General features: G+C 50.8%; 1 protein-coding gene across 1 annotated transcript in view; it reads right to left on the bottom strand.

Moving 5' to 3' along the window:
• MYO1D (myosin ID) overlaps positions 1-21434 on the bottom strand; it is a gene marked incomplete at its 5' end in the record, with an annotated part of 162143 nt that overhangs the window by 19250 nt on the left and 121459 nt on the right. The gene's annotated exons all lie outside the window — the stretch shown is intronic.

Genomic DNA, 21434 nt, shown 5'->3' with positions numbered 1-21434 from the left:
AACCGGCAACAGCATGCCCATGACTTCCAAACTATCCTCCCGAGAACGCTGGAGCAGGAGCTCAGAAGTCCGACGCTAGTTAGAACAGCTGTTAACGCAGCACATTTAAGAGGCGTATGAAATTGCAAAGGCGTTCTGGATGAGGTCGGGCTGGGCGGCACGAGAGGCAGGGCTCCTGTTCCCACCTCTGCCAAATCCCCCTCCTGCAATCGCCTCCGACAGAAGCGCGCTAGGCCTGCGTGATGAAAGATAGAAGACATTCAAAGAAACGATCAGAGGAGAGAGAAGTTAATTTACTGGCTAACTCACACCCTTTCTCGTCCCCACGGACAAGTCTGACAGCCAGGCACACAGCTCCCTCCCAGCCCTCCGTAAAAATATTCACCAACAGAAGGCAGGACTAATTTGTTCAAAGCCACAAACAAGCAAACAAAAAACCCCTCTTTGCACACACTATACATTTAAAAGAAGCCAGTTACTGTTTGGAACTGAAAAAACCCCGAAGCAGAGCGGGTATTACTGCGGAACGGCACTAAGTGCCCCTGACGGGCTGCCCAGGACGGGAGAGCAGCCGAAGCTGCCGCACAGCGCTCGGCTTTATACGGACGCAAGCTTCACTTCCGTTCCCGCTGTCATTTAGCAGAATCTCGGCACTCTAGTACGGATGTAACTGGTTTGCGTGGCTCTGTTAGTCGCCATTTCCATTGCTGAAAGCATTCACGCGCTCTGCCCGTTACAGCCAGAACCGTCTTCACACGCTCTCTCTTGGTCTGTTGCAAAATCCCCAACCTTTCCTGCTGACCAGGCGTTCCCAGTTGAGTGTGAGAGGAGAACTGGAGCCTCCCGTGCTGCAGTCCCACCTCTCTGCCAGCACCCAGCTGCTCCGCATCCTCTTTCGCCGGGGAAACCGCAACCCGAGCCCCAGCCCCGCCACGGACCGGCGCGGCCGCCGCCTCTGAGCGGGCTCGCGCCTCTGAAGAATTAGGCTATTTGGGGGTGTTTCTCTACGGAGGGAGCACCAGAGATGCGACGTTTACACCTGCTACCGCTTCTTGACTGTAACTCAGTCGGGTTTTTTTCTTTCTAGGTTTATTTGACAAGGAAAAGCCAAAAGGCGAGCGATGGGCTGCGGTTTGGCCATGAGCAGAATGACAGCTTCGAAAGGGATTTTCTGAAAATTCCGCTTTAGCTTCTATACGCAAAGGTCAGAGCAGGGAGGAAAAACCCTCCTGTGATCCAGGACTTGTGACGAACCCGAAAGCCTCGACAGCACAACCCTGCTGGTATCTGCCCGTGCTACCCTGCTCTCTCCGGGCAACAAGAAGGCCCGAGCTGCCTCTCCAGCTTTTTCCATGCATTTTTCATTCACTGGCTACAGGTTATTTTTCCAGCTCTGGAGGACGAGCGGTTCCTGAAGCCCATCAATACTGTTCAGTTGTCCAGAAGAGCTGTGACCGATGAGACCGAGCCAGTCACCCGAGGTCGAATGCGCACGTTACCCCCTCCCCGTGCTCCCGGCCTGCGGCTGACGCAGAAAGCGAGAGGTCCTCCAGCCAGGTCTGCTCCCCGCGGACCCCAGCTCGGTCCTGCACCGCCTGCTCTTCCAGCACTGGTCCCTGAGCAGCAAACTCAGGGCGTAACGCAGGCTGGAGGGGATGGCTGAGCTCACCTGCTCCAAGCCCCGATCCCAACTGGGGCCAACTTGAACATTAGATCCAATTTCGGGACTCGGCAGCAAGCAAATCCTGCTGCAGGCGATGGCTCGGGGAGGCTGCTCGGGGCCAGCCAGCCCCGAACCGCCACGGCCAACCCTGGCTGAGAGCACCAGGACAGGACAGCTTGCGAAAAGCTGTTGTTGCCTACCGGCTGCCGCGTCCCAACCTCTACGGACAAGGAGATGTGGATCCTAATTCCGATGAATTTAAGATTTTCCTAGAGGCTTCCACACACAGGACCGCTAAACATTGACAGCCCACGAGCTCCACAAATGTCGGAGCCAGGATGGGACAGAAAAGCTGTAGGAGGAGTACCCCACACCCCCGGGGATGGTGTGAACGGGAGCACTCCCGCATCCCCAGACCTGCGACTAAACAAAAAGCAGACTGGGAAAATGGAAATGGTTGACGGGTTTACCGCTGTGACGAGGCAGCCACCGCGGCCCTCTCCAGAGACAGGGACGTGCCGGTGCTCGTCCCCGATGCCCTGAGCATCTCCGGAACCACCGGCAGCACCGAAGGCGGCAGGGGCAGGGCACGGCCACGGCTCTTGGCAAAGGGGGACACCCAGCTGGTTTCAAACCCGAGGGCAGAGCTTTCGGCTCCAGGAGGACCGGAGGCAGACGGGATCGCCGGCATCTCCTGCCGGTGACGTTCTAGCCTTGGGGCTGATGGCTGCGGTGCAGGCTCCTTCCTTTGCTGCACGCCTTTATCTCTTCCCATCTGCAGGATCCGAAGGAGATGCAAAACAGAGGATGAGCTGCCTGCTGCCTGGCTGCCCCAGGACACAAGGGAGAGGAGGGTGCTGTGCTATGTAAAGCTGCCTCCTCCTCAATTCCTAGGGGTGGAATTTTACCTCTGGAGTCTCGATTGCTTTGTAGGAGGGCTTTAAAGACTACTTATACAAAAATGATCATTAAAACCTAAATTAAGCCTCTACCTAGTCAGTATTTTCCATTTCAATTGTTCTCAAAATCCAGAATAACGCATCCAATTTGCCACAGAGATTTACTGCTGTTTTTCTACCATTTTAATAAACCAAAATCAAAATGCTGGGGTTTTTTTAATTGTAAGTATGTAGAAAGCCCCTTTGACAATAAGCTTACAGCACGATCCCTTAACTCTGCAGCATCTAAAGCGACTTCAAATTAAAAGAATTTTGAAGTACTGTGATTAGTTTGATTACTAAATCAGCAACTTGATTTAGTAAAATCACTGGCAGCTCACAAAGTATTAACCAGAACAATTAACAAGTGTTGGCAGTTTTCAAGTTACTTTTACTTGACATATATACACAAACTGAACTCAGACTAGAATAAATACATGTGAAATCCTATCTTTTCTAATTCTTTTAACCTTTCTGTTTTTACTTTGGAAAAATAGAAAATGTTCAAAATAAGCAGCATATAGTCTCAAGGTTAATGCTAACTACCTGGGCCAAAATGCCTTTGGTAAAACAAGAGTCCACAAAACCACCTTCCAAAAAACTTTGATTTTTTTTTAGGTCAAAAGATGGGTTTTAAAACCCCAGAATAGACTTTTCCAACCCATCTGCCCTTGTGCCACTCGACAGGAGAAATTAAATTAACACTTGGACGCCTAGATTCGAAACTGGGGGCATAAGCCAGTTGGAACCAGCAGTTGGAACCAGCAGGTTGGAAATTCAGACGGCTTTAACAACGCACGTGCCGGTTCAGCACGAGCTCTGGTTACATTTAATGAGTCATCGGGTTTTCATAATGTGAAGCCAATACAGCGTGCGCCTCCTTATCTCATCTTAAGCGTAAACAGATTTCGTGAATAAGCATTTTCAAGTCATAAACGGGCTTCTTGTTAATAAAATGTCAAGTAATAAGCTGCTGCGGTGACGGTGATGGATGGCCGGTGCCGCCTCTGGCTACGGACAGAGAGGGCGCAGGGCTTGCGCCGCGTCAGCTCTTTTTCTTTGCACTGTTTCTACCCAAGCACTTTGCAAGGAAACCCACAGAATTACGGGGGTGCTTTGCGCTTGGATCCAGGACAGCTTCACCCAGCCGTGGGTGCTCGCTCCTGCGACGCCAGGAGGGATGCCGCGACGCTCTGCCTCGGCCCCGCTCCCGAGGCGGCGGGACGGGACGTGGCTTCCTGGGCGTCAGTAAAATTTAACTGCTCCGCTTCTTGCCTCCCGAATTGCTGGAGAACTCATGGGTGCCGCCAGGCAGCCGGGGAGCTGCGGGAGGGCTGCTGGCACGCCGGCGGCTCCGTTCCGCACGTGACGCGAGGAGGCTGCCGGCTTGCGCCGCCGCACGGCTCAGCCGCGCCTGCCGAGCCGAGGTGTGCAAACCGATGGGGGCTGGCGAAGGGGCAACACCCAGAAGCCAAATTAACCTCCCTCGGGTGACAGAAGCCCCGGCCAGAGAGCCGTTGCGGGAAGGTGAGAGCAGGCAGGCTCACACGCAGCGTCGTCGCCTTTGACGGCTGCCGGAGGCGTTTAACCCCAGCACCAAGCTACACCCGCGACCAAAATCTATTTTGAAAAGTGATAAAGCGGAGCCGGCTACGTGGTTTAACAGCAGCTCGATTTGGCTCAAGTAGCTTCATCACCAAGTAAAAATGCAACCAGGCACAAAGCCAAGCAAGCGCCTCTGCCGGGCTCGGACGTGGCTCACGTGAATCTGTTTTCGCGCCTGGCCAAGGTGAGCGCAGCACCATGCTCACGCAAAGTTGTTTTTTTTTTTAAAAAAAAAAGAGCGAACGTGGTTCTTGGGCGGAATGAGAAAGGAGCAGTGGGTAGGAAAACGCGGTGGGAAGGTGGGGAGGAGGGTGAGGGTGGACAGGGTGGAGGGAGAGGAGTGATGGGGCAGGGGCAAAGCAACCGCGGGGCCACGTTCTCCATGACGCCATCCCGATGAGTGTTGGCTCAACCGATGGATGCCAGCACGGAGAAACTCGCCCGCCGCTCACCCTCAGCTCACTCGGAACCGCTCACACGGCACCAGAGAAGAAACAAAGGACAATTTTCTCCCTGTCCTCCAAAGACGACCTGAAGCTCCATCAATCTCCTGCTTCCACCCTGTGCTCTCGCCTCTTCCTTCTGCAGCAACGGCTCTTCTCCACCGGCTCCATTTTCAAAGGCAAACCAGCGGGCTTCCTCGTAACGCGGCATGGCTGGGTTTTACCCCAGACAGACCGTGCTCTGCTCTTCCCTGCAGGCCAAGGCCACCTCCTGACCCCATCCCACCCGGCTCTGCCGCGTGCATGATCTTGCGCCCGAGCGTCGCAGCCGAGCCGTCACTGCCTTGGCGAGGTCGTGTGCCCGGACAAGGGACAAACGGCACGTGAGACAGAGCGCCAGTACCGCACAGGCCTTTTGCAAGCCACAGATTTGCTAAAGAGAAGATTAATAAGACAAATATTTGAAAATATGGGTATTACAGTTTAAGGGGAAGCGGAGATTTCTGGAACCTGGATGGGGGCAAATTCCCTTTTCACAGGAAATTTGCCGTTCCCTGGCAATGTGCACCAGCCGGTTTATTGTCATCGTCTGGGCCAGGATTCCTCTTTGTGCGCAGCAGCGGCTGGCATAAACCCCTCATTGTTGGAGACTACAACGCTTGTGTAAGTGACACCAGTACTGCTTTGCTCACCCTGCCTAGGCTTTCCATTTTTTTCCCCCACAATATTCCTTCCCATCAAGGTTGCAGATCATCAGAGATCTGAAAGGGCCAAATTCTCCAGTCCAAATGCAGATGAATGAACCTCTCCTAGATCTCCAGCAAGGGTGCTGGACACGTGATATTTCCCGAGGAAATTCCATGCTTCCGACCGATCTCTCGAAAAACATTTCCGCTTCTGCGCGGCACTTGCAGGCAGCCAGCAAGCACAGCCCGGCCCGGAACAACGGGAGGGGGTTTTTGCTGGTTTTATACCTCCACGCCGAGGTCTTCGCAGAGAGCTGGCGGTGGAGCAACTGGAAGAAGATGGCTTCTCCTGAGCCCCTTGGAAATGCTCGGTGGCTTTGGAAACTGCAGCAGTTAATTGCCGTCAAATGAAGAAGGCTCTTCAGCTGACACAGGAGCACCAACTGCCGAGGTTATCCCTGTGGATTATCAGGCCAGCAGCACGGGAGCCACCAACACGACAGCCGAGCATACTGCGGGACGCCCGACCGCGGCCGTCTCCTGGCACCCAGGAGCCTTCCTAGCGCCCAGCCTCTCCTGCCCTAGTCTTCTGTGCCAGAGCCAGGCCACCTCCCAAAAATGTCAGAGACCCTTCCTTTGTCACCGACACGCTAGCACGTAGCTCTTATCCGAACGACCTGAAAGATCCTTCTGAAGCTTCGCCCCAAGGTTCGGCAGGGGATTATCATCACTTCCAGTCTCTGGCTTTCCCTGTCCCTTCGCACCTGAACATCAGCAGCACAGCGCGTGGGTCAGGCTGCGACACCGGACGGTTTGGAGGCTGGAAGGCTGAGAAATGAAACCAGAATGTCTCATTTCAGACACGATCAAAGCTGCTCCTCTGACTTCAAGACTTTGTGTCAAAGTTGCTACCATGGCCTGAAAGAGATTGTGCCAAATATTACATACACAGGGAGAAACGTTTATGTCAAGTCTTCATAGATAGATAGCAATCAACCCAGCTCTGAAACTAATCTTCTACTAACTGAGAGATTGACCTCATTAAGTGCTAACAGTAGTTTGTTTTTCTGCATTTTAAGTCATTGTTGTAGCTCTTCTGTGAAAAGATTTCCAGCGTGTCATTTTCTGCATTAAACTATGGACAGCAGAAGCAAGTACCACCACCCTAAGTAACATCTCATTACTGTGAGTACTCTGCTTTTAGAAATCCTCCCTCTCACAAATATACAGAATTTCCTTGGTCATATTGTCAGGAGACCTTTTTTTTTGCATCCTTAAGTTGCTATGAAGGTAGATTGCCAGTTTGAGAGGTCACAGATCTGAATGACCTGCCACTGTTTCTCTTTGAAGAAGATTATCAGGGACTTCCCAAATCATGCATCTTCACAGAATTCTCACTTTCTAAAGGTACCGGATCGGATGCCGCGTTTAACTTCCTCCAGTTGTGTTGGCAGCATCGCTCTGGTTTTATCCTTGTGCATAGCACAACATTGCAAGGAGCTGGGGTGCAAGTTCTACTTAATATCCTCTGTGATTCTGGGGAGCACTTCAGGATTGCCTCCAGAGAGCCCCGAGAGATCCTCTCTGGACGTCACAAGCCCCGACTCAAGCAGGTTTGGCGTTTCCAAAAAATCAGCCTTAGAATGAGTCAGGAACTGTTACGCTGGTTTCTAAAGGCATTATCTGTGCTTTAACTTTTGAAGGAGCAGAAGCTTCAGCAGAGGACATTCAGCGAGGCCAACTAAGCTGAAAGTGCTCTGCTTGAATCACACAGAATCACAGAATCCCTAGGTTGGAAAGGACCTTCAAGATCATCAAGTCCAACCACTAATCCAGCGCCACCATGTTCCCTAAACCATGTCTTGAAGTGCCACATCCACATGTTTTTGAACACTTGAGAGACGGGATGTTTTTGTTTGCCAGTCCACGACCCCGGTGCCCGCGCTCTCTGGATCACCTCGCTGTTCCTCAACATGCCAAATCCGATCGCCGCCCCGAGCTGCGGGACACGAGTAGCGTGCTTGAACCCAACGGCCGCAGCAAGCAGCCCGCACCGGGACACCCCAGCCTCGGGGCAGGACCTCCAGCAGTCTCCTCCATCTCAGCACAGGTCTCTCTAACGCAGTCCGGGAGCAGTTTTCCCTGCAGATATCTTCTGAAAGCCAGCTCTGAAACACTTCCCAGGAGGGGGCAGCCACAGCTTCTCGGTGTTGGGACCCTGCGATGGGGAGGGGGATTCAGCTGCCTTCTGCTGCTGCTGTTTCACACCTTTGCTGGCTACGGAGCCGCCTCCGTATTTTCTTCTGATTTTTATGTAGAAGAAATCAGATAAAAAAAGAAGTCGATAACTCCAAAGAAAAGAATTTAGCTGATAATTAAAATTGTGAAAGCTCAGTCCTGAAGCTGCCTAGGTGTCCACGGTGGTAACTCCGGAGGCGAAAGAGTCTGGAGAGGTTTTTCCAACACGCAGCTTCACAGCCAAGCCTACAGCAAACATTTCTCCAACCCCAGCCGTTTCTCAAGTGGCCTCCACACACACCTATTTTCGGGGTCGGGATGCTGAAGGAGTAACTCACGGTGGAAACACCAGAAGTTTAATATCAGAGTATGAACATTTGCTTGAAAAGAGTGGCAGTGACAGGGACAAAAAGCCCCCGAACCTCACGCCATTCGCTGCCAGCTGGTTTTGTTTCCCTTTTCACTCCTAAGTTGCCAGGAAGATTCTGTACCACAAAAGCTGCAATGCCTGCGCTGTCAGGAAAGCTCGCCAAACTCACGGCTCTACCTGGAAGTATTTGCTGTATTTTAATTTACATTACCCCAAAGATACCACTTAGCTACCTAAGAAATTTGAATTTATGAAGACACTGGAGAGAAGAAACCATTTCCTTGGCATGCCTTTCCTAACGCTGGGGGACTATAAAGGGGGACTCTACGTTATCCCATCTTTTTGTTTGACGCTGACAATTAATATTTATAAATTAAATGCAGAGAACCTATATGCCATATTACGCCTCAGTTCAAACAACCAGCTCAAATTCCAAGCGCCAAGGTTGCTCTATCAGTGTCGACCACGTCAGCTGCAGCTCCCTGTGGGATTACCCTGAGGATATCAGTGACCATCCACGTGGGTTTACGCTTCACAAGAGAAGAGGAAAAGAAAACATCAGATCTTGATCCATGCCACGTGGCAAAGCCAACACTGCCAAATCCAGCTCTGGGACGGTATCCTGCACGGACTTTTGTCCACACATGAAACAGTCTATTTTTCTTTCCAGCAGAAATTTAAAAACAACAATATGAAATAAATTTCAGTCTATTCTTACCCGACTGACACTAGCTTTGAGTACCGTACTTCCCCAACTCCTACATGTAATTTTTTGGGGAAGGGGGGAGTGTAAAAAGACTTCCTTTGGGAAGTTCAGGATCCTGTTTTGACCAGTTGACCTTCAGTTTGCATCAACAAAGGGACGTTCAACCATTTTTACATATTCATGCAAGATATTGCTAAGCAAAAGCCTAAATACCCAAGGTAAAATAAACTACAGCGTGTTCTTAAGCTCTACTCTACTCAAAACAGACCCTGGCAGGCAACCAAACAGATTTTGGCCACTGATCTCTCAAAACCTTCATTTTGGGGGTTTACTCAAAGGGGTCATTTTGCTCTGAAACACGATGGGATGAGCCCTGGTGTTCTTCACGCACCGGGTAAGTCTCCAGGGCTCAGCCCATGCTGAACGTGGTCTCAGGAACGTCGTGGGCAGTACTGCTGTAACGTGTGCCAACGGCAGGCAGGCAAACCCCAGAGCCGCGCCGGGAAGGATGCTCCAAACCAGCTGGAGCACACAGGTACAGTCCTACCAAAATCCTTTCTGAAAAAAATAATCCGAAGCTGGGCACAATAATAATGCAAAGAGATCACAGCGACAGGGGATAACTTCAGCACTGTCTGAAAGAGGAGAAAAAAAAAGAGACTTTGGATAACCTCAGGAAACTTTGCTGGGAAAGTACCTTCCCCCAAGAGACGTTCCCGGGCACTGGCCTATCCGAAAGGCTACCGTGGCTATTTATTTAGGCAGTCCCGTCCGACCAGCACTACCTGTACTGCGCCTCGCCGCACCGGCACGTGATGTGCTCAGACTTGCATCTGCAAGTGTTTCAGAGAGGAATTATGATGCAGCCGAAGTGCATCGCTTCTCTTCCGACAGACGCATCACCTGCTTTCATCTCAGCACGTAGTTTTACTCGCAGGTCAAATCAAACACGCCAAGTTAATTGCAGGGACAGAGAAAATAATCTAGGAAAAACGCAGTATTTCGCCAGCTCTGAGAAGCATAGGTGTATCTGTCATCATGTGAAAATAATGCAGGCAGACATGGTAACATGAACAGGAGGGAAAAAAAAAAAAGGCAGGACAATAAAAATGTAATATGGGCTGTATAAAAATACATTTCAATTTATATCCGAGCAGCAATTTCTCCTTGGTAGACACATTAACTGAATGCAAATGCGGACACAGAGCTCACATGTATTTCTTGAGCGAGATCTTCAATGAAGATGTAACAGGAGGGAAGCCAGGGAATGCTCTGCATTTCCACAAGAAGAATATTCCGCAGAGTGAGATGCAACGGAAGCAATGCAGGAAGTAAAACATTTCTACCTCGAAGTTTGTAATACAAGAGAAAAGGAGAAATACTCTTCTACTGCAACCTGCTGGTCCCACTGCTGTTGATGCTGCACCTCTGCCGGGCAGGAGACCGCTGGGACCCGTTCCTAAAGCTCCCTGATGTTCAAAAAGCTGGCACATGCAAACGCAGAGAAGGGAAAATTTGTGAATTAATTTCTTTTTAGTTTTAGGCCCGAAAAAAAGTGAAATAAGTCAATTAAATAGACTTCAAAGTGTTTACCCTGTCTTAGCCTAAATCGTTGTTTTAATAATAGGTTTGTATGCCAAGAATTTAATAGCTTCAGCAAAAAATATCTAAAATGTACAAGATGATGTATGTTCTTGTAGGAGCCTTACAAAATCCAACCCACCTTCTAATAATAAACTGTTTCAGGCTTTCATTTTCTAAATTGTATGTGTACTTTGGAGAGAGGTTTTCTTGAACCTGCCGCATAATGAAAGATTGCAATAAATCTCGTCAAACCAGACAAACAGAACTAAATTTTAATTTTACTTTTAAATTGCAGCTGAGTGCTCCACTAGATGTATTTTCTTTCTGTAATTGCCACACAACTGAGGTGGAGGAGTTTGCTTATTTTTAACAAGATAGTGTTATTGTCTCCATGTGTTAAAGCATTCAGTTGTCGATAAAAATTTGACCTTTATAAATGCAGAAATAGATTTGTCTCCCCTGCTCTACCTCTGGCCAGTAAGGGAGAGAAAATATTACAGAAGGGGAAGGGAGAGAAATATTACAGTAACTGGAAAGGACACTCTAACCTCATGGTAAGGCTCAGTATGGAAAATTACTCTATACGTTATCATATCATACGGTGCTGCGAAGATTTAAGCCATGGCTACGGCCCGGCTGGAGTTGAAGAAGCCAGACGACTTTTGTTGTTAAATTACACACTGCGAAAGAAACAACCAAATTCACGGTACTTGGGAGAAATAGGCTTTGTGGTGCTATCTCCCCATTTCTGTACGGTCTGAAGAGCCTCCATCAACCCGCTGCAGCTGCAGATGATGAGGGGGAGTTTTCAGAGCACTGAGTAATTTCCATGCTAAGGGTTTCTATCCAGCGTGCCGTTCTGAAGCACACAGTGCTAAAAATAAAAGAAAATGCCTTCCCTTGCAGCCCACGAGGACACAGGCGGGTTACCTCCACCGCCCTCCTCCTCCTCCCCATCTCCGCTCTGGGAAACCCGAGCGCGGCTTCTGCGCGGGGCAAGGGGCAGCACCGACCCCACGGCCCCGCCGCCGTCGCCGACCAGGGGCAGCACCGACCCCACGGCCACGCCACCGACGCGCCGTTTTCCTATATTATTATGATTTTGGAAGATTTGGTAACGGACTCATTAAATGATCACCACGGCGTGACAGCGAGCGGCTGAGATGCTGCTGCTGTAGCCATGGTTACCGTCCCCGGCTCAGAGAACCTCGCTGGCCCCGTAATTACGGTCACCCCAATCAAGCGCGGGCAGCCCGTGCCGTCCGGCGTACAAAGGATCGCCATCTTCCCCTCCCCTTCGCCAGCGGAGCCCCCCGCACTGCCAGCGCGGCTTCCCCCCGCCGCCCCGGCCCCCTTCCCGTCCCTTCCTCGCCGTTCCCTAGGAAGGCTGAAACAAAAGACGCTCTGGCTTCGTCGGAAGGAGATCTGGGCGAGGCTCCGCTTTCCCCCACGCGCCGTGCGGGTGATGCCGGGGGGCTGCTCCCCTCCTGGGGTGGGTCGAGGCGATGGGGGTCGCTCCCAAGGCAGGCAGCAGCCGTCCGGCCCTCCGGGCTATTTGAGCAAAAAATATTCCTTGCCAAGGTTTAACTGGCAGGCAGCGAGGTCCTGTGTTTGCAGAGTTAATAAAGCTGATTAAAATAGTCTACAATATTGATTTTTTTTTTTTTTTTTAAAAACAGCTTGAATTTGTACTTACACTTAAGGGTACCTTAATTCACACTCATCTGAATTAAACCGAGCACACCAAGGACTGCAGTGGAATGCACTGGCCATACCAACACATCCCTGCAGACAGGCAGCAAGGACAAATGCTGTAATGCTTATGCTAAAGAGGAGACGGAGTCAGGCAGACTGCAGGCAGCAGAGGCAGACTGCAGGCAGGACGGCAGCGGCTGCTTACCCAGCGGCTGCACAGCCCAGCTTCTGTCTCCGTGCCGAGCTGAGTCAAGGCTGCGAAAGATGATTCAACCCAAAATATTAAGCGCAAAGCCCGTACGCACGTTCTGATAACCATTACAAACCCGAGATGTAACTAATACGATGCCATTTGACAGATAAAGATCCTTGCCAGTTAAGGCTATTCACAGCGTTCAAGGAAATGCTAGCATCTTGTTGACTAAATCTGAAGAGTTTATGATAGGATCATCTCCGGCGTTGGGATCAGTTAAGTTATCGCTGCCATACGAGGAGGAAGCGAAACATTCGCATAAGCTAAAAATGTTGTACTTTAACGTGCAAGGATATGGAACTGCAGCACACCCCCACCGTCACCTTCCTTACCAAGGAAAGATCCTCTCTCTGCTCTACCATTTCTATTTGTGCTCCAAGTCACCACGCCCGAGTCGCGGGAGAACAGAACAGCCTTTCTTTGCAAAAATACATTTTCCCAACGCACGCAGTGACAGGATGTGCTCGACTCCGCAGGCTCCCCGAATATTTTTAATGATGCTAAAAAAGAATAATTAAGTCAGGAGTTACAATTAAGATGCCCTCAATCATAATTCTTACTTCCAGTCAGACCCTGACCTCTAATTCCTATTCTCTCGAGCTCAGCTGACAGCAGGCAGCAAAACCCAGCGCAGGACGTGGACGCTGTCAGCAGCTCGAACTGAAAACACGCCACCAGAAGTTCATCAGACGAATTTTAAAATTTGACGTGGCACAGCTTTAACGTGCTGCCTCCCGCGTGCCGGTGAAAGCCCTTTTCCAGCCCAGCGCGGGAGCTGACAGGCAGCCTGTCAGCGCGGGCAGCGTGTCTCACGCCGACAAGCGGCCTCGGCTCCCCGGCTTTTTCCGCGCACGGCGTTTCCGGCACTCCCTCGCTGAACGCCGCCGAGGCCGACCACGCAGCACGGCGTTGCTTACGGCCTGCGCAGAAATGCTGCAGGGCGGTTTGCTGGAGGATGCTGTCCTGAAACTCCCCCGTATATTTGTGCCTCTCTCCCCAGCCCTGGTAGAGGATGCTCTTCAAGCGAATATTTAAAGACCTTGAAAGCAAATGATTGATTCTCGGGTCAGGTCTGTACTGTCGCGCACGTTATTCCAGCGACGGACGGAGAGAGCATCCCTTTTCTGTTCCAAAGGCCTATGCCGTCATCCGCACGATGCAAAAGCAGCAGTCCAGAGAGGCTCCTTTTTCTGGTCTTATTCGTCCACCAGTGGGGCTCCGACGCCGCTTCCCCGATCCCGCTCTCCCAGACGAAAGCAGCACCTTGGGCGAGCCCCCGCCCAGGGTCTCGCCCGCCGGCGTGAAAGCCGAAGCCGTCAGTGGCAATTCCTTCTGATTCAGCTGTCCTTGCCGGCAGCGCTCCCGAGCCGCGGGTGCTCCAGGGCCTGCGCTGCTGACTCTCTTCCGAGCCCGCTGAAGTACCCGAGGATTTTAAGACATTACAGTCTCTCTCCATATCTGTTTTTGTTTCCCCAGATAAAAGATTTTCCGCTAATTTTGGGTCTCCTCCCTCCCCCATCTCCTCATTCTCACAGTTTCTAGCCTCATCTGAAGACCACGTTATACAAAAGAAACGGACTAAAATTAGCTTGCAAGGTCGCTGTAGTTTTTTCTATGTTTATCACTGCTGTATTTAATTGCCTGCATCACAAGGATCAAAGACAGACGAAGTGGGAAATTTAGTAGGTAGCAAACAAGCGCCAATATAATTTGACAAGTGACTTTCTGCTCGCTGCTTTATGCTCATTAACCCAATTCCTTTGAACTGAAGCAGGAGATGCAATAACACATCACTGGTGACCGACCTCCCGGGGATGCCAAAAGGGATGAGAGTCCCAGGTGAGTTGAGTCGCGCCGATGAGGTCGGAATTTCCCAGCCTACACATGGGCAGGCGAAGCAAACCTTCCGGAGCCCACATCGGTCTGCCGGAGAGGCTGCCGACACGGGGAACCTTGCACAAACGCTGCGTTCCAGGAACTTTCCTTCGTCTTTTTTAGAAAAGAGCTTCTGAATTTAATTAACAGATTTATTGATATTCCGTATCATTACCTACAACATAGGGTAAGATCAACAACATAACCGTTCAGAAGTTATTTTCTGGATAATTTAAGAAATGGCCCTACTGCTTCCTATCTCAGAATCTGCAAGCCACAGCCAGGCACGACGCACCGCAGTTGCGAATAAAATTCCTCCCTATAGCCTTGTCCTGGTGTACACCCGGTATGAATCGGGTAAGCCAGGTGAACAGGAGCCCAAGCTGCTGATAAAACTGTCCTGCATCTTACGAAAAGAAATGGAATCAGACATTGGTCTTCAAGTCCAAGACAGGGAAGCATCACTTGGTGTGACATCCTGCTGGGTCGCAGGTTGAAAGCTGGTTGCGGCTCACTCGCTATGATAACTGGCCACTGTCTCGGGGGTGCCAGTGAGATGGGGGCACGAAGGGAGAATGCGGCTGGATAAAGCCTTTTGCCTTTCAACTACTCGGCGGAAAAACCCTCTTTATTTCCCCTTTTGAAATTCATGACTCGGAAAAATCAGCAGACGCCGCTCTGCATAATCAGATGTACATACCTGCGGCCTGAAAACAACCCAATCTCTTCCCAGTCATTGCTACCATCAACAGTGACAACACCCGCTGACACCGGCCGGCAAAAGGTGTTTCAGCTGACGCAGCCGAAGCAATCAAACTCATTAGCAGCGAGGATGCCTCAGAAGCTAGAGAAAGGGCAGCTACACATCAGGGATTTAATTTGCTTCTTTCCTCACCTTCATTTCATCACCTACCACCTCTTCCTTGGCTTGTTACCTTTGTTTAAAAATTTATACAGCCTCTGCTTAAACATTCTGGTGTGCTTTTGCTTGTGGGAATCTGTGAATACGTGACTTGGGACTTTATGTATACTTAGGGATATTCCAGCTGGGCAAGTACCTTGAAAAAGCAGTTCTGAGTCTGTTGGAAACGAAACAAGGAGGATGACAGAACTTCAGATGAAACAACGCAACAAAGCCCATTAGCCCTCTTTCAACAGCGCCTGGGTAAAGCACGGCACGCCTCAAATGAGACGGGGCGAATGCGTCATCCCAGGCAACGCTATGGCTGAAGATATTTCACTTACTGGCTACACAATGAAACCCACCTGTATTCCCAACCTGTCTAGACACAAAGGAACTCCATTTTAATTAAACTTATTTAGCTAACCTGGTGCAAACCCTGTGGAGGCATTCAGTTCGGTAAGGCTTAGACTAAATACAAACCTTCCCAGGAATAGCTGTCAGCAAGGGGTGGGAAGATGCATGAAGAGACTGACGTGGCGCTGAAAAAAAAAACTTTTTATATAGACACAGCTGTACTGGCACAGCTTTTTTTGGCATGAGAGAGCGAAATGTGATGTTCAAGACAGCTGTTCGCATAAAGGCACAAAGTCTTTGGAGAGCTGGATGCTGTCCCCTCCACAGCATGTCCCCTCCACTCCACAAAGCTTCAGCCCCCATCTCCCCTGACATTTATACCTGCTACGTCATTTGAAATCCCCGCCTGGATGCCCAAGTCCCCAAGTCTGGTCAGATCACTGAAATGGGAAATGGAGAGCAGTCTGCTGTGAGCGACAGTCTATTCAGAGGAGAGAGAAAATTATGCGGCAGCCCAAGACCTAATAGGCAGGAATTCAGTTTGACCCATGGCAATTCACCACGAGGTTGCCCCGGGAAGGGCGAAGGTATGAGGGACCACAGAGCACACGCGAGCAGCTGCGATGAGGCTGGTGAAGGATCACACTGGAAGCAGGACTTTGTAGCAGAGACTCACATCGAGGACTGCTTGGGAGGGGAGCTGACCCTTTACAAGTGCAGAGGAGAGTCAAGAACTTACCCCTGAAAGCTTATGGTTAAAAAGAAGTTATTGGTAAAAAAACCAAAAGGCTGTTGTATATTTAACCTTTTCCTTCGGAATTTCCCCCCTGCTGACATCTGATATTTGGGCGGCTTGGGAGTGAAAGAAGGAACACAATTTTGTCTTTTGAAAAAGAAGGTGCATCTCAGCCTGGTTACCTTTGCTGGTACAGTCGCACTTGCCTGTCCGTCTAAGCGTCCCCACTCCGTCTCCCAGTCTGACAGAGAGAAAGACGACTAATAAATAAAAGAAGTGAAAAATTAGCTGCCAGAGATATCCAAATAAATACCTGCAGAGGGAAGGGCAAGTCAAACTCTGCCCTTCCACGTCCTTTCTGCTGGCTGCTGTCAAGCAAGCACATGTATTTCTCTGCACTGGCCACGCAATGTGCTCTCTCTTGCCGGGGAGTTTGCCGTGGGAGGACGAGCAGAGAGAGGAGGAATCAGCTGTTATGCCAACAGTGGTGATATTTAGAAGAGAAGGACCCAATCCTTAGGTAACCTGGTTTCATCTGTTCCACTGCTGCTGGAGTGCTGGGAGCGATGGATGCCTCTGTTAAAAGGCAGAGCCTCCGCTGCGACGTTAACCTGTAATGTGCCTCTTTCAGGCTTACACCTTAATCTCTTCTGGCCTTACTATTCATAAACCATCTCTGACCCGGGACTGAAGATGTTTTTGTTCTTGGTTAATATGCTTTAAAGTTAGAAGTAAATTAATTTCCAAGCATCCAACGCTCCCTGCACGAGCAGACCCTGGCCCCGAGCACCCCAGCTCAGGTGCTCGACGACCTGGCGCTGGGTGTCTGCTGGGGTTTGGCGTGTCCCCGTTTTGGGGGCTGTCCCGGAGCAGCTCGCCAGCAGCAGCAATGGAGCAAAACACGGGCTAACACAGATTAAAGTGCATAAACTTTGCAAGCACAGTAAACGATCTTGGGTTTTGCCACAGGAACTCTTGCACCTGGGCTAGGCTAAATGCCAGTGTTCAGACCCTGGCATCAGCTGTGCAACCTACACAAATGCTTTAGGTTCCTCCTTAGGACAAAGGCTTTAAGCTGATTTACACATATGGGAACAAAAACAGCAGGTGAACTCTGCAATGGACAGAGGATCACTGAATTTCTAACAAATTTCCTTCCAATCTGCAGTCAAGTTTGCGTTGTGCTAAATTTGGTTGAATTCTTTAACCAAAGCCAAAGGAAGTTGGCTTATCAGGGAACAATCTCCCATAAATAGAGCTTCCCTTAGAAGCTAAGTTGACAGGCAGACAGCTTTTATCTCTTCTACTAAATCTTTAAAAAAAAAAAAACAAACCACCAAACCCAAAATCTAGGTCAGTGTTGGCCATCCTGCCATTTCACTCTATATTTAGCTGTAACTGCTAGCATACAACAAAGCGAATACACTGCTATTAGCTATAGAAGATGTGTGATCATAACTGGCACGCGACTTGCATGAACTGTCTGCCCTACACGACGAATCCACAGTCCCGGGGAGTTTATGAACACTGAGCCATCAGCACTAACCTCCTCTGTGTCCAAAGAGCATCTGCTAATTTTTCTATTTTTCTCAACACAAATATAAAAAAACCCCATGACTCTAATCCCGTGGGCAAGATAAACACTCGAGATGCGAGTTCAGCAGTGAAACTCCCTGACTTACAGGTGCACCCATTAACTGTTGGGAACACAAGCACCCACCTTTACAGCCACCTGGCTCTGAAGATGAAATTGGAGGCTCACAAGAATACCTGGTGGTTTAACATCTGGAAAGCCACACATCTGCGACCACTTTACAAGTGGCTCCATCCCCTCTACCACATTAGCGTGGTATGGTCCTGCATGTCTGCAGAGGGGTGAAGAACGGCGAAGTCATTACGAGAAGGAGATTTGCTTGGTGTTTGTGACATGCTCACGGCCAGGTGGAAGGATGAGAAGCAGCTAAAAGAGGCGGTAACAGAGTTTTGGGTGTAACCTCAAAGCCATTAATCATACCAGGTACCTCAAATGTCATAAATCCAAAAGCACCTCCATTTTATTTAAAGTAAATACGTGGCAACAGCCTAGACAGGAATAACAGTGATGACCCTGCCTTGTTCAGCTCATTACCTGCACCAAGGCTTCCCACACCTCGCACCCCGCCAACACGGCTCGTAGGCAGCGATGGACAGCAGCAGCTCCCGGCTCCGTCTCAGGCTGCGCACAGCCACAGAAAACATACACCTCTCCCTTTTCCTCTTGCGTGGCCCATGGCTCCCTAAACTAGCATTTAAACAAGTCCTGCCGCTCCCCAAACGCACACACTGGGGCTCCCGATGCTTCGCGCCCTTCCATCTCCAGCTGACCCGCCTCGCTTCCCCCGCGAGGCCGGTCCCAGTGCACAGCCGCTGCGGGCAGTCCGGAGAGGCAGATTTTCCTGCCGAGCTGCCACCACCAGCAGCACCTCCCCGACAGCTCGGTATGCACGCACGAAAAAGCATGTTGAAGCCCCCAGCACCAAGGGGAGCCATCAGCCCTGGTCATTCACCATGCAGTTACTCAGCTACACAACCTCCAGCTGCAGCAGGTACCCTCACGCTGGTGGGAGATCCTTACAGGTTCTTCACCCTCAAGCACGACGTGACATATCCCCAACATCTACTATTTGCAAGTGCGTACGTGAGTACAGCGTGGAGTTAAGTTGGGCACTTAAGTCCTACTTGAGTCACATTGAGGTATCAGGACTGGATTAGTCTAAGCTTGCTTTAAAGCATATTCCCTCCAAGTTGTTCCTCTGCCCTGTTCCTTTGTCTTGTCGTTCGTGGTTTCCCCTGGCCAATTTGCAAGATGCAGTACCAGTGGAACTGTAGGAGAGACACAAGAGGACTATTAACATTCAAAAGTCTTCATGTAAAACCTTATTATAAAGCAAATTAATTCTAGTCCAAGCCAAACTCAACCCAGACCAGCAGCTGGGCAAACACATACGCCTCCAAACTGCAAGCGTACAACTAAAGCAAATGTAAGTAAGCAGCTGATGAACATTTGGGAAACGGCATCCCTATCCCACTTGCCCCAAAGGAGTATTAGCTAGAACTAGCGGACACATCTTTGGCTCAGATTTGAAGATAGGTGGTGGCATTAAGGTCCTACACACAGGCGTCTAGTGCCATTTTAGAGACCCTGGGGTACACCCCCCTGCCTCAAGCTGCCACTGCAGAAAGGCACGAGTCTTCTTTAGGTCCTGTGTCCCACCTCCCAGCCCTATGCAGATTCCTGACATACCACAAGGCATTTAAAAATGGCACTGAACACCTCTGCTTAGGCAAATTAATTCCACTCCCATCTACTGGTTCAGTCTGCTTCAAAACGCCACTTCATGCCGAGTCCAGACGCGCCAGCACGTGCCCACGGCAGGGACGCGCCTTACGGTGACTAACTCTGGAAAACGTAAGATCCTCTCCGGCATCACCCTCAAACTCACGCTCAGCAAAGCAAAACAGAACGTGTGCTGGCGTGGAGGTGACAGATTTATCATCAAGTGTTTTCCTCGCCCATTTTATGCTCTTCAGAACGTCCTGGGAGGAAGAGTCACTGCTTGGATTTGGATGCGAACACCAAGCTCCCCCAGGGCCTGCGTGTCCATCTCACATGTAGCTAAAAAGTCTGCAGCAGCCCAGGGTCACTGGGTTCAGGCACCAAAGTATCTTTCCTTTCCCTTTTCTGCATTAAAAAAAAATAAAAATAAAAAGGCTCCATTCAGCAGACGCTGTCATGTCCTGCCCGTGGCTGGAGGGCACCCCAAAAGCAGCTTTTATGCTTCCATTAAAACCATCAAACAAGATGCTCTTTGAGTGGAAGAATGACTGCAGCTTGCTTTCCTAAAAAATAAAAGAAGAAAAAGGTAGCAAATCATGCCTTGCGCTCCCCACACCGCTGCCTTGTCCCTCAGCACCTTCCCTCGCACCCAGCTCTGCGTTCCCACACTGCGATACTTCTTCGTGGTCGGCTGCCGGCGCAGCAAGGCGGCAGCTCCCCGCCGGGACAGAGGACGGCTGATTGCCTTTGGCTGCGTAGGGAGTTCGGAGTTTGTCTCTAATCGAAACGAGTGATTTTTACAAAACTTAGAGAGAATGATCTTTGCTACCTCTCTCCCTCGCTGTCAAAGCTGAGGATACAGCAGCCACAGAAAACCACGTTTCCCTGGGAAACCAAGCTAAAAATAGCCAGGCTGGCTGGCTGGGGAGACTGGTCTGGGGTTTTTGAAATTGCAGTTAGGACGAGGTAGCACTGGGGGTTAAATATCCGCATTAAACATGCTGCAGAGCCCAGCGTAAACCATGGCTGCGCCCGAGCAGGCGGTCGCTGGTGGCGGACGCTGACCTTCCTCCCCAGCGTGAGGAGGAGCTCAGCCTTTCCGGCCGGCAGCCCCAGTGCGGCAGGCGGACTCCGATCGGCAAAGCCAGGCTGGGGGATGCAGCCCGGTTTGAAACGCTCTTTGGTCCGGGCTGGGCTCACAGCACGTGCGCAGCGCCGAGGGGACAGCTAAAACCAGACGAGGCGTGAGCTGGTGCAGCTCAGCGGCGACGGAGCGCAGCACCCGCGGCTCGGTGGGAGCGTCCGTCCCCGAGGCGCGGAGGTGGCGTCCGCCGAGGTCCCGCAGGATCCGCGGCTCAGCTGCAGGGACCCGCCTCTGACTGGCACCTCCACACGGAGAGGAGCAATGCAACGAACTCGCGCTGCAGGGGATCGGGGCTGGGGTGGGCTGTGGGGGTAGAAGAGCATAGACGGGGGCTTTGTTTTCACAGCATCACTAAGGTTGAAAGGACCTTCAAGATCATCAAGTCCAACCATCAACCCAACACCCCCACGTCCACTAAACCACATCCCAAAGTGCCACGTCCACACGTTTTTTTGAACCCTTCCAGTGATGGTGACTCCACCACCTCCCTGGGCAGTCTGTGCCAATGCTTGACCACTCTCTCCATAAAGACATTTTTCCTAATCTCCAATCTAAACCTCCCCTAGCGCAACTTGAGGCCATTTCCTCTCGTCCTATCGCTGGTTACTTGGGAGAAGAGACCAACCCCACCTCACCACAACCCCTTTTCAGGCAGTTGCAGAGAGCGATGAGGGCTCCCCTCAGCCTCCTCTTCTCCAGACTGAACACCCCCAGTTCCCTCAGCCGCTTCTCATCAGACTTGTGCTCCAGACCCCTCCCCAGCTCCGTTGCCCTTCTCTGGACACGCTCCAGCACCCCAACGTCCTTCTTGGAGTGAGGGGCCCAACACTGAACACAGGATTCGAGGTGCGGCCTCACCAGCGCCGAGTCCAGGGGCACGATCCCTGCCCCGCTCCTGCTGGCCACACCAGTGCTGATACAGGC

The sequence above is a fragment of the Phaethon aethereus genome (assembly GCF_964289735.1).
Source record: "Phaethon aethereus genome assembly, chromosome: 25".
In the NCBI taxonomy this organism is placed as follows: Eukaryota; Metazoa; Chordata; class Aves; order Phaethontiformes; family Phaethontidae; genus Phaethon; species Phaethon aethereus.
The sequence above is the reverse complement of the archived record's forward strand: the minus strand, read 5'-3'. Positions and strand labels throughout refer to the sequence as shown.